The sequence below is a fragment of the Chiloscyllium plagiosum genome, unplaced genomic scaffold (genome assembly GCF_004010195.1).
Source record: "Chiloscyllium plagiosum isolate BGI_BamShark_2017 unplaced genomic scaffold, ASM401019v2 scaf_2529, whole genome shotgun sequence".
Taxonomy (NCBI): domain Eukaryota; kingdom Metazoa; phylum Chordata; class Chondrichthyes; order Orectolobiformes; family Hemiscylliidae; genus Chiloscyllium; species Chiloscyllium plagiosum.
The window spans coordinates 44,527-58,068 of NW_025215156.1; the positions used below are offsets into that span (position 1 = coordinate 44,527).

The 13,542-nt window shown below is 43.3% G+C and overlaps 1 long non-coding RNA gene across 1 annotated transcript in view; it reads left to right on the forward strand.

Moving 5' to 3' along the window:
- The window catches only part of LOC122548181, a 10,445-nt gene extending 9,476 nt beyond the window's left edge, over positions 1 to 969 (forward strand). Inside the window, exon 4 of the long non-coding RNA XR_006311185.1 lies at positions 867 to 969. This is a non-coding gene — a long non-coding RNA (uncharacterized LOC122548181). The remainder of the gene's footprint in view (positions 1 to 866) is intronic.
- Positions 970 to 13,542: the final 12,573 nt, after the last annotated feature.

The following is a 13,542-nucleotide window of genomic DNA, read 5'->3' on the forward strand; positions in this document are numbered from 1 at the left end:
CATCCCACATCTTGCTAAAGGTTCAGTTCGGCCTGATACATAGAGCCAAAGGTCAAGTAAACATCACACTTTCCATTCACCTCTACAAAGGGCTGACATCACATTTCTTCAGGATTTAAACTATTTTATAAATTGTTTGGAAAATCATTTGTCACGTTAAAGAACTGGACAATAAATGTCATTGTATACAATAAGAGTGAAGCCTGTGACATCAGATTTAGCTTTGGAGGGCAGTTTATGCGCTTTCTAAATTTTGGGAGCACTTTTGGACACTGCTCCCAGATGGTGATAGTGAGCATATCTGGAATGCACTGTTTAGAATTGGGAATCCATGGGAAACAATCTGTGGTTTCACTAATACTTGGCTTGCTTTTTTGGTGTACAGTAAGCAATTCATAAAGTTAATTTTGTATTGTTGACTACCTGAATGGTATTCAAATCTGCCAGGTTGCCTTCAATAGTGTGAATGCATCTATTGTAAATATTTGGGATATTCCAGAACTGCCCAGTGCTTGGCAAATTCTCGGGGGACAAAAAATCACATTGAGTAATTTGCAATTAAGAATCCAAGAGGACGTAACCACTGAAGTATTCAATTCAAATAGTTAAATGGAGTGCTCACGTTTAAAATACCTGTTATCCATAGGAATGGATGGACTGACAGAATTGGGATCAAATTCCTGGCTGGGGAGTGTGAAATATGCTTTGATAAAGTCACCTGCATTTACCAACAATAATTTGGCAAGTTCGGAAAATTAAGAAACAATACGAGCTTCATTGCTGCTCCAGTCGGGTCCCAAGCTCTGAAAAAAAAAACAATGTTCAGGTTTATTGCATACTCTCTGAAACACGTGTTCCTTCTACAGATCCTGCAAGTTTCCCCAATGAGCATAGTCCATCCAAATGATGTTGCTACCTTTGGCCAACTCATTTCTTTCCGAGCCTCTGTAACCTGAAGAGTGACCAGAAGCAATTACTCCACATATGTGGGAACATTACCGACGAGGATTTTTTCCTTCAGAATTGAATTCAGTGTCCAGAAAAGATAAAAAGCTTGTTACCTTTTATAGAGCAATGGTTCAGTGGGAGTAAAACGCCAACCTTTCCTTGCTTAACAATCACGCTGCCTAAATTTTAAATATGAACACTTCTTAATAGTTCACTAGAGCCAAACGAAATATTTTATGCGAAACAAATCACATGATTCAAAGTTAATCAGATAATAAAACAAGTTTGGTCATTGAAGAACCCAGAGGAAAAGGTCATGAAAGAATGTGAGTTTGATATACCTCAATCATCATTTCAAGTGCATTCTTGCATAAATTCTCCTTTTCCTCCTAGAAGTATTAACTTCTTGAATAATTGAGAGAATGAAATCACAGTTGTACATCAAAAAATCAGACCCTTCAGTCCATGCTGACCAGATATCCAAAATTAATCTAGTCCCATTTGCCAGCATTTGTTCCATATCCATCTTAAACCCTTTCTACTGATTATCAGTTTACTTTACTTTATCAGCACTTGAAATACTGACTTTTTTTCTCCAAAAAATTGGTTAAAGAAATCATAAGTTTATTCACCTAAGTTAATTTTGTAATCTCTCACAAGAAACAAGTGAGAACAACATATAGCTGAGTGCAAAACAACATACTGCAGCTGCGTGAGGCACTGATACTGCACAAGTTTTTCAGCACGGTTTCAATTACTGACAATAATTTAGTAATGTCTTAGCCTTCCCATAATTAAGGTAAATGTGAGATATCTGAATTTCATGAATTGGTTTCTATTGCACATTCATCAACAAAAAATATTCTTGGTTTAATCTACTCAAAGGAGAAAGTGACAACCAAAGAAGCTGGACATCAGAGTCGAAAAGTGTCATGCTGGAAAAGCACAGCAAGTCAGGCAGCATCCGAGAAGCAGGAATGTTCATGGTTCGGGCATTAGCCCTTCATCATGAATCACAGGCTTCAGAAAAATAACTGGCATAGACTTATGCCAATACATACGTAGAAGGGTCAAAGCACGTTACTATCAGTTTAGAGACTAATTTCAGATTTCGTACCATTCAGTGCAACATTTCAGTATGATATTTACATATGTACCAAAAAGAGATGTTTTCTATAATTACAAGATCTAGAATGATTATAGAATTAAACCTGGAAATAAAGCTGGTGAACAAGAATGGCAAAGTGAAGTCCCATCAGTATCGCCTTGGGCAGTGTCAAGTAAGAATTTGAGAGCAGAGTTGCCACTTTGGTGTAACCTGTAGTCTGGCCAAATTGCAGCAAACACCTGTTCAATTTTATCTGCAAACTAGTGAATGCAAAATCCTCCTTGCACAATAATGAGGCAGCATTTTGGGATGTAATTTTTAAAATATATTATTTTCAAATTTACTCACAATTGAGAGTGATCACTTGGCGCTGTCTGCATAACACAGTACGAAAAGGAATTAACAGAAGAAACATAATAACCCAAATTCAGAGTCACTAATTTATTGATATTGCATGGGTCCAGCATTGATAAGTGATCGATTTTTAAAAATAAATACAGATACATTTACTAACTACATTGGAGTGCAGTCAAGTTTCTTACTCAACAGTGACAGGATTGGACATAGTCCACATGGATTTAAGAGACGGAATCATACTTAACAAATCTACTGAAAGAATCTACAGAGTCGAATATTAAAGTAAGAAATTGCAGGACATCGAGAAAAGATTATCATTAAACATGGCAGACTAGGTTTTGTGAAAGAGAAACTATATTTGACAAATTTGCGACAGTTTGTTGAGGAGATAGCAAGCAGGGCTGATAAAGGGCAATCCAATGATGTTCTGTATTTGGATTTTAAAAATGCAAATGATAAGGTGCTACATAAAAGTTAATTGCACAATTTAGGAGCTCATGGTATCGGTGAAATGTATTAGCATGGATTGAGGATTGGTTAACCACACTGGCTGTTGCCGAGTCCTCACTTGCAGTGCTGTATACAATGTTAGCTCCCATATTCAATAAAGGATAAATCAACATCGGAGACCATTCAAAAAGATTCACTTAGTTGCTGCGAGGACGAAAGGGTTGACCTATAAAGAATAGATAAGCAGGGGTGATCTTATGGAAACAAGATTCTGAGGAGCTTGACAGAGGAGATGTTGACTTGATCTTCTAGCACCAGTGAAGTCTCAAACCAGGGGACATTACATAAGGGAACATTCATTTTAGAAAAAAGTAAAGATTTTTTCTCTCAGTGAATAGCTAGAATTTTCTCACCCAAACAATTGTGAAAGTTAAATGTGGGAGGGGAATGGTTGGGTTACTTTTCGGAGGGTTGTTCTGGCTTGTTGGGCTGAAAGACCTGTTTCTACACAGTAGGGAATCTATGATTCTATCTCAAATTATTTTATGAGGGCAGATAGACTTTTGAAATATTGAGCAGTTGAGGGCTATGCGGATTAAGCATAAAAGAGCTGTTGAGGTCTGGGTTGGCCCAGCCATGAGCTGATAGAATGAGGGAACAAGCTGAAGGGAATGAATGCCCTACGCCTGCTCCGATTCCTTGAGGTTCCGTTTTATGTTTTTTTTTGTTTCCAAAGAAGAGCGTGATACAATGTGCTAAAGATCTCAGATGTGAAAATGGGGTGTTTATGTACTGTTTCAGATGGCATTGAATCATCAATCATGCTATACAGTCATGAGTAGGAAGGCAATTCCCTCCGTGAATAAAGGAAATCTACTGCAGCGCTCACACAAAGGGAATTCTTACCCTCAGCAAACTCTCCCATCACATTACCCAACATATCAGCTAAAGCAGCACACACTGCGCATGCTCTAGTCAACAGGGCGATTGATGTCAGCACCGGACCAATGAAAGGACGGTGGGCGGAGCTGGATTACCTAGCGGGATGTTGGTCCTCCAACCAATCAAAGTGAATGAAGGGCGGAGCTAAACAACCATGTGATCACCCTCGCGCTCGGCGCAGAGTCTCTGTCATGAATGTTCGGGAAGTTATGGAGAGAAAGGATATAGTAAAGAAAGAAATAAACAGGGAAACGGGAGAAAAACCGTGTTGCTATGAGCGGAGAGGTTCTACAAACAAATTGTGCACGTCGGAAAACACAAATTTGAACGTCCCAGTCCCGTGTTTGCAGTAAATGGGGAATTGCCTCAGCGCGGCTGCAGGCCTGAGTGAGCGCCGCCATCTTTATTCGGGATAACGATTCACTGGACACGTGCGGAGCCGCCATCTTTGTAGGGGGCAAGGTGCAGCCAGGCGCATGTGCAGCTTTTATCTAGTATGGTGTCATTGGGATCATAGCAGCCAATAGTGCTCTGATTCACCTCTAGGCTCCCTCATAACCACTTTGTCAATATCTAGCTTCCTCAGTCTCGAACCATGGGTGTATTTTTGGTCTGTTTAGTACTGTATTATTACTTTTATAGTCCCTTTGTAAATGAGTTTTTCACTGCTGCCCTGCCCCTGACCATGTACTGCTCTATTATCAGATTACTTTTTTCTTGAATATTTTTGACAGTCAAGAATTCTTTTTCCAACAAGCAAGTGTATTTTCCTTCCATTTCTGACTGTCAAATTCTGCACCACTTTCATTCCCTGTAATCCATTCTGCACTCCCTGAAACATCAACTGTGTTTCTCCTTCCACAGATACCAATGATTAATGCCAAAGCCCTATTGCTTGTGGAGAGGGTGATGTTTGACTTTCTTGTACAGCTGCAGTTTGTGTGGTGAAGGTGCTCCTACAATGTGATTGGGTAAGTGGCATTATAGATTATTCATTCAGCAACAGTGATGATTTGAAAATAATGTCCAAACCAACAACAGTTTGTATTTTTATTATCATGTTTATAATTTCACAAAAATACCATTGAGAACTTTAGATATAAGACCAAAGATGGAGATATTAGTTCAGGTGACCAAAAGCATTGCCAAAAAGCAGGTTTTGAACGATGTCTTAAAGGTGGAAAGCAGACCTGTGAGGTTTTGGCTGCGAATTTCAGACCATGCTGCTACAGCAACTGTAGAAACAGCCACACAGGTGAAGTAATGAATTGACAAATGGTTGGGAGTCTCGAAGCAAATGAGTTGTCGGGGTCTCAAAGTGTGTGTGGTGCAGGGAGCTAGGGATTATCACAGCAAGGAATTAAATCCAGTGTAAGAATTTTAAATTGAGGGATATTGGCTCGGTGCTGGCAGGTGAGACTAGATTGGGTTGGGGTATCTGGTCGGCATAGACGGGTTGGACCGAAGAGTCTGTTTCCTTGCTGTACATATCTATGGCTGTATGCTGTTGATTATAATTAGAAGCCTTTTGATGAATCAACAAGCAGAAATTTAGACTTTCTTGAGATTACAGGGAGGTTGAATGTGGGAAGCTGGCCCTGAGTGTGTTTGGAAAATGAAGTCTGGAGATAACTCAAAGTGGATGAAAGTATATGAGCTGACACAAGGGTGGAATCAGCTAGAAATAGTGGTCTTGGAGTGGGACTGAGTTATCACACTCACCTCACCTCTGGGATTTAGCTGGTTGCCAGATTGTGAATCATGGTGGTAACACAATCGGGAGCTGAGTGGCCCTGGTGGAGCCTAAAATGAGTGTCACTCAGCTGGTTGTTGCTGAGCAGCTGCTGCTTGATAGCCCTGTTGATGACATCTTCCATCACTTTGCTGCTGATCGAGTGTGGACTGACAGATGGAAATTGCCTGGGTTGGATTGCCCTGTGTTTTTGTGTTGAACATCCCTGGGCAATGTTCCACATTGTCGGTAGATGCCAGTGCTGGAGCGGTATGTGGCTTGGTGGGTGGCAAGTTCTGGAGCACAAGCCATCAGTATTATTGCCAGAATATTAGCAGGGCCTGTAGCCTTTGCACTACTTAACCATTTCTTGATGTTATTCAAACTAAATCGAACTGGCTTAAAACTCACATCTGTGATGTTAGAAACCACTGGAGAAGACTGAGATGGATCATCTCACTTTGCACTTCTGGCTGAAGATTGCTGCAAATGCTGTCATCTTATCTGGTGCATGGACGTGTGAGGCCCCTGCATCAGTAAAGGTGGGGATATCTGTGATGCTTCCTCCAGTGAGTTGTTTAATTGCCCGTCACTGTTCACAACTGGGTGTGGCAAAACTGCAGAGCTCCGATCTGTTCCATTGGATGTAGGATCACTTAGGACTGTTCCTTGCTGCTGATGCTGTTTGATATGCAGGTAGTTCTGTTTGATTGCTTCACCAGGTTGGCACTTCATTTTTAAGTATACCTGGTGCTGCTCATGGCATGGCCTCCTTTGCTGTCCATTGTGATGGGTGAGAGCGGGATTTACAAACCCATGAGATTACCGATTTTGCTGGAGTGCAGTTCTGCTGCTGTTGATGTCCCACAGTGCCTCAGAGATACCCAGTTTGAGATCCGACATCACTTCAAAGTCTGTCCCATTTAGAACAGTGATAGTGCCACTCAACACAATGGAGATTTTTCTCAACTTTAAGCCAAGACTTGTGTCTCCAAAAGGAATCTGTGATGGTCACTCTTACCGATACTGTCATGGACAGATGTATCTGAAGGTGGTCAATTCATAACAATGAGATCAAGTATGTTTTTCCCTCTTGGTTCCGTCACCATTCACTGGAGACTCAGTTGAGCAGCTATGTCCTTTAGGACCTGACCAGCTCAGTCAGTAATTCTGTTGCAGAGCTAGTCTCGATTGTGGACATTGAAATCCTGTACCCAGAGTACGTTTGACACAATTTTACTTCCTCAGTGCTTCTTCCAAATGTTGTTCAACATGAAGGAGAAGTGATTCATCAGCCAAAGGAGGACGGTACATGGTAATCAGCAGGAGCCATAAGACTTCCTGGTGTCCGAAGGCAATGCTGAGTACTCAGAGGGCAAATCCTCCCTGTCTGGACATCACTGTGCCATCACATCTGCCTGTCTGTCCTACTGGTGGGGCCAGACATATCCAGAGATTTCAGGAGAAAGTGAAGTCTGCAGATGCTGGAGATCAGAGTCAAGAGTCTGGTGCTGGAAATGCACAGCAGGTCAGGGTGATGAAGGGCGTAAGCTCGAAGCGTCGATTCTACTTCTCCTCGGATGCTGCCTGACCTGTTGTACTTTTCCATCACCACAATCTCAATATCTAGGGATGGTGATGGTGGTGTCTGGTCATTGTCTGTAAGGGTTGATTTCATGAGTATGAGTATGTCAGGCTGTTCCTTGATTGGTCTGTGAGACAGGTCTGCACATTTTGGCACCAAATTCCAGATGTTAGTCCGGAGGACGTTGCACCATCAAGAGGGCTGATTCTGTGGTTGTATTTTCTGGTGCCTTCTTAGATGCCGAGTGGTCCATCCAGTTTCATTCCTTTGTTGAAACTTTGCAGTGATTATTTCAGTGAGTAGCTTGCTGGGTCACTGTCAGGTTGGCAGGGTTTTTTTCCGCAATTGACAATGATTCCATGGAGATCAGGAGATTCCTAATTCCAAATATTTTTTCTTGAATTCAGATTCCACCATCTGCCAAGATGGGATTCGAACCAGAACTTCAGTCGTTTGTTTTAATATTTTGGATAAAAGTTAAATACATCAGGTGTGTTCACTCACTTTAAGTATCACTAACCCTGGTTTTGTTTCTTTGTGAAACACTGTCCATCATCCTGTCTCCTCCATTCTTCTCTCCAACTGCAAGGGTTTGGAGCACATGGAGTTTCTCTGTCACTAAGACTGAGATAATCCGATCTGCTGCTTCCCTCCCTCCCACGAGCCCACTGAGTCAAACTGCCTCACGTGGTGTTCCCGGTTTTTGTCCAAACCTACATCTTTCTCCAATCTCATCTCATGTCAAGCCTTATCAGAGCTCACCTTGACCCTTTACCCTAATCTCACTAAACCATAGACTTTCCAACTCTCTTTTCTCCTCCTCCTCATCAGTCCCTCTCACCGATTCATAGACATAGTTCCTTGTTCTGTCTTTTCTGGTTATGTCCTTGTCTCCCATTCTGTGAAAAACTGACATTTGATCTCACGGTTGTTGCAAAATCCTGCTCCATCTCCACTCTCCCTTTACTTTCTGAATTCCTTGCATTTGGTGTCCCTCATGGATCTATCCTTGGCCCCTCCTGTATCTCACCTACATAGTGCCAGGAGGTGACATTGTGCAATAGTACCATGTTGGGTTTCACATGTACACTGACGATGCCCAGCTCTCCCTCCCCATCATCCCTCTCCATTACTCCACTGTTACTCAGTTATCAAACTGCTTACCACATTCCCACTACTCGATTAGGTTCAGTTTCCCCCAATGAAACATTGTAATGGTTAAACCCGTTGCCTTACAAATTCCTTTCCCTAACTGCTGAGCCTCTCCCCCTCACTGGGAACTATGCAGCAGAACTAGACTCTTCACAATACTGCTGTTATATCTGACGCGAAGCTGACCTTCTGATTAGACATCTACACAATCCCAAACACCAGGAATTCCAACTCTATACCGTTGCTTATCTCCTCTTCACCCTAGCTCCATTGCTACTGAAACCCCTTACCCGTGTCTGTGTTGCCTTAAACTTGACGAATCCAAAGCAGAACCCTTGATTCTGTGACTGACTCAGAATCTGGTTTCCGACTCCCCTCAGTCACATCAGTATTTATTCTGTCAAACCCCTTAATCTGGTGGTGCGGTCTGATTGTAGGTGGTGGAAATGGCAGAGAATGATGTGTTGTAACTGGGTGGAAGGTAAGGACTTGGTGGGGGGGTTCTATCCATGTTTCAGTTGGCCGTGTGAGTTTCAAAGACAGAGCTGCAGCAAGTGCAGGAGATACATTGGATGGTATTGACCACATGGGAGGGGAAATTGCAATTCTTGAAATATGGGGCCATTTGGTATATTCTGGCTTCACTGGAACACTGCAGTAAGCATGAGACAGAGATGTTGGCCAGGGAACAGATTCGTGTGTTAAAGTGGCAGGCAGCTGGAAGCTCGGGGTCTGTTTTCGCAGCAGAACATAGATCATCAGTCGCCATTTCCGCCACCTCCACTGAGATGCTGCCAGACACAGGTTCCTGTGCCCTCCATTAATAGCTATGCACCCTCCCAGCCAGATCGTAATCCACTCCTTTGTCTTTCCAAATATTCTGGTCTCTCTTTGGGTTCTGTCCCTCCCTATTATTTATACTTTAACACCTATCTCCTGCAATACAAAGATCTGCAGGTTAGTTGAATTGGCCAAGCTAAATTTCCCATAATATTCAGGGATGTGTAGGTTAGGTGCATTAGTTAGGAGAAATATACAGTAGTAGGGTAGGGGAATGGGTCTGGGTGGGATACCCTTCGGAGGGACGCTGTGGACGTTTTGGGCCGAATGGCCTGTTTCCACACTGTTTTTCCCAGCTCCCATCGGATCTGACGAAGTGCCACTGGACAGATTTCTGTTCCCAGATGCTGCCAGACCTGCTGAGCTTTCCCAGCACCTTCTGCTTGTTGTTCCTGATTGACCCCATTCATACATCCTCCGGGTTTGATTCGGACAGGGGGAGGATCCCACCATTGACCTCACAATGGGGTCCAGCTGATTAATGGCAGCTTCGGACCAATAGGAAAAGGTGGTGGGACTGGTGGATGAAGTGGAACCAGCTGGTCATCCAAACAATGGGAGTGAATGAGGGGCGTGGCCAGTGGGATGACACGACACCAGTAACTCAGCCGATGCAGTGCCACGTGACTCGGCCGTTGGTGAATGTGGGAGACGCAAACAGGAAAGGGGAGAGTGGCCTCAGAGACAGGGAGATAATGAGTCACTTTAGACTGGGAAGTTTTAATTACACTCTGTGTGGTTCGTAAGTCTGAATTAGAAACTCTTAATCCTGCGTTTGCAGCAGATGGGAAAATGGCTGCGGCCCTCAGGCGGTGAAAGGTCCTAAGATATGGCCGCCATTTTTATTGGAGGTCAGGTACAGTGAGGCGCCTGTGCATGTCCCCTTCCTAGGATGGGGGTTGCAATTTGAAGAGAGTCATTTACACATCAAGCACATTACCAAGAAAGAAATATGTCTTTATATTCTTCCTGTACTGACTGTGAGTTTTGTTTTGTGAATTCAGTTCATAGGATATTAAATCAGAATAATTGAGGCTGTGATCTCAAAAGCAAGTTTTTACAGTCAATGGAGTCATCAGGATCTGAATATCATTGGCATTTAACTGTGGAAGGAGAAAGGTTTGTCTGTTCTGTTTGCTCCAATATTTTTGTTAAGCAGAAAGATGTACAAATTCGTGTTTGGATCACCCTTTGGGTGTGTGCTCTTTTCTGGGCCCTGTAACTGAGGAAGGAGATATTGGGCTGAGAGGGAGCACAGATTTATCCAGATTACACCTCGTCTCTTTGTAAGAACTCTCAGATTTAGACCCAATCACCCACATCATGATGTTAACCTGTAAACTTCATATTTTCAATTACCTGCAAACTTCCCATTAAAAATCCTTTTGGACTCAAATTCCACTCCCTTTTCAGGTGGAATGTTCCAGCTTCTGACAACTGTCTGTTCATTCAGAAACTGCTGAGGTCCATGTTGACTCAGGGGTGACAAAGGGCTGAATGGAAAGATGAGGTGCTGTCCCTGAGCTCCCATTGAGATGCATTGGAACAGTACAGGAGGCTGAGGGCAATGTAGGTATGAGCAGACAATGAAAATGACAGGGCTGCTTGGCTCAATGAGTGTTCAGGAGTTGGGTGCAAACAGACTGATGTGAGACATGGAGAAGGTGAAGCTGAAACTCAGTTTTAGTTCAGGCCGTTCAGAAATTCACATGGTCCCAATGTGAACAGCCAGTTTTTAAGTGATACCTGCGGAGTATTTGTTAACAGTTTTTAAAGTATTTTTCCTGAGGGCAGTTGAGAGTTAACCACATTGCTGTGGGTCTGGACTCACATGTTGGATAGATCAGGTGAGGATGACCGTTTCCTTCCCTACAGGACATTAGTGAACCAGATGGGTTTCTAACAATTGACAATAGTTCCCTGGTCATCATTCGCCTTTTCATTCTAGATTGTATTGAATTCCGATGCCACCATCAGCCATGTTGGGACTCTATCCCTAATCCTTGGAACATTGCACATGTCACTCATCAGGCAGGAATACCATTAAGCCATTGCCTCCCTCTTTAGCAATGTTTAAAAGGAAGTTCCATCATTCTACGTGTACAATTTGAGATAAAATACTGCAACGTACATGTGTCAGCCTCCGCAAAAGTCAATCAACAGAAATTTGTTTGGTGGTGAAATATTTCATTTTTTTTTGGGGGGGGGGGTTTATTAAACAAAAATGAATCCAAATAAAAATCTTATGCCACGGACATGTAATTTCTGAAGCCAGAGGGGGATTACAGAGGTGGGGAGGGTTGGTGGGCCAGAGGGGGATTGTGGTCCAAACATCACTATGGTGTACATGGACTGCAGCATTTCAGGGAGGCGGTTAACCACCAGTTTCTCCAAGACAAGTAAAGGTGGCCAATAAATACTGGTCTGGGCAGCAAAGGCAACCCCCAGTGAATAAAACCAAGCAGTGACCTCTCTGAGCTGACTTGCTGTGAAGTTAAAAACCTCTCTGGAAATGGAGTGGGCAGAGAAGAGAAACAGTGACATTTCACAGCTGCCCTCAGAGAGACCTCACCCTTGGAAGTACTCTGAGCCGGGGATCAGCTCAGTGAGTTTCAGTCTCTTTAAACATCCATCTTTGTCGGTTTTATTTTATTAAATCTACAATAGTGAGTCAGGTGAGGGTCTCTTTTTAATGTCTTAGGGTCTCTTGATTAAATGTTTAAGATATGAAACGTAAGCATTAAGTTATTGTCTGGCAGTATTTTTCGAGCAGTATTTGTCTTGGTCTGTAGATTGTTAAGGCGGAGAGATGGCCTGTTGTAGAGTGGCATGCTGTTCCTGTCGGATGTGGGAGATTAGGGAGAGTTTCAATGATCCTGATGATTCTGTCGGCAGGAAGTGTGATTGCAAATCCTGTTGGATCCGCATGGATTGGTGGAGGAGTGATTAATGGCAGTGAAGAATTGACAGGAGCCTGGGGGTGTGATAGGTCGCAGTGTCAGGATTGCAAGATACTGCAGATACAGTAGGTAGATGCGTTACCGCCAGGAAAGGTAGGAGGGGTAGGTCGGTACTGCAGGAGTCTCCTGTGGCTATTCCTTTCTCAGACAAGTATATTGTTTTGGAAAATGTAGGTGGTAATAGACTTGCAGGGGATGTAGCACTGACAGCCAAGTTACTGGTACTGAGAATGGCTTCTTCCATAATGTGAGGTATATCCAGTTCCACACGGTCGATGGTGATAGGGGAATGCCTAGTCAGGGGCACAGTCTGCCGTTTCTGCAGCTGACAGTGAGAGATCAGAATGGGGTGGTGCCGACCTGGTACCAGTGTCAAGGTTGTCTCACAGAGGGAGCAGAATATTCTCAAAAGGGAAAATAATCAGTGGGAGGACATCGTACATTGGTACCAATGGCATAGGAAGGGGAAAGCATGGGGTCCTGACGAGCAGGGAGATTTGCTCGTGCCAGTCGGGAGGCATTAAACCAGTGAGGGAGTCGGGGTAATCCTGAAGAGATAGTGAGAAAAGAGGTGAGTTTTAGACTGTTACTGCTCATCAGTCAGACTGTCAAGGCAGGCAAGAGCAAGTCACAGAATGAGGTGCGACGGACCAGTTGCACTGCATTTATGTCAGTGCAAGAGACCTGAAGGTCAGGGAGGTGGGCTCAGGATATGGTTTTGAACATGGCACTGGGATATTACAGCAATTACGGAGGCGTCACTCAGGGATGGATAGGACTAGCAGCTTAATGTCCCAGGGTATAGATGCTATAGCAAGGATAAAAAGGGGCCAACAGAGCAGGGGGAGAGGTGTTTTTGATTAGGGATAACATTATGGCTGGGCTTTGGGAGGATATTCCTGGGAGTACCTCCAGGCAAGTTATTTGGTTGGTACTGAGAAATAACAAAGGGATGACCATCTTACTGGGATTGTATTATAGACTCTCTCTATTTAGTCAGCGGGGAATTAAGACACAATTTTACCAGGAGACCTCAGTTATCTGTAAGAATAATATGGATACAATGATAAGGGGTTTTAACTTTACCAACATGGCCTCGGAGTGCTGTAGTGTTAAGGGCTTGGATGCTATTACTCTAAGTGCAACTGCTATTTCTCCCATTAACTCTGTTGGTATCCTGGGATGTGTTCCATCAGGGCAATGAGACTTGTCTACTTTTAGCTCCATTAGCTTGCCCAGCTCTAACTCTTTCACAATAATGGTTATTTCTAGGTCTTCACCTTCCTCAGTCTCCTTCTCAATTACTGGCATGTTCTTCGTAACCTCCACTGTGAAGACTGACTGCTGTGTACTCATATTCCTGAACCCTGCTGGATAGGAACAACTGGGCACAGAACTCTGAGAGGTATTCTTTGAGTCTTTATTGATGAAACATGGCAGTTACCTGGAGAGTGTGCATGCAGAACAC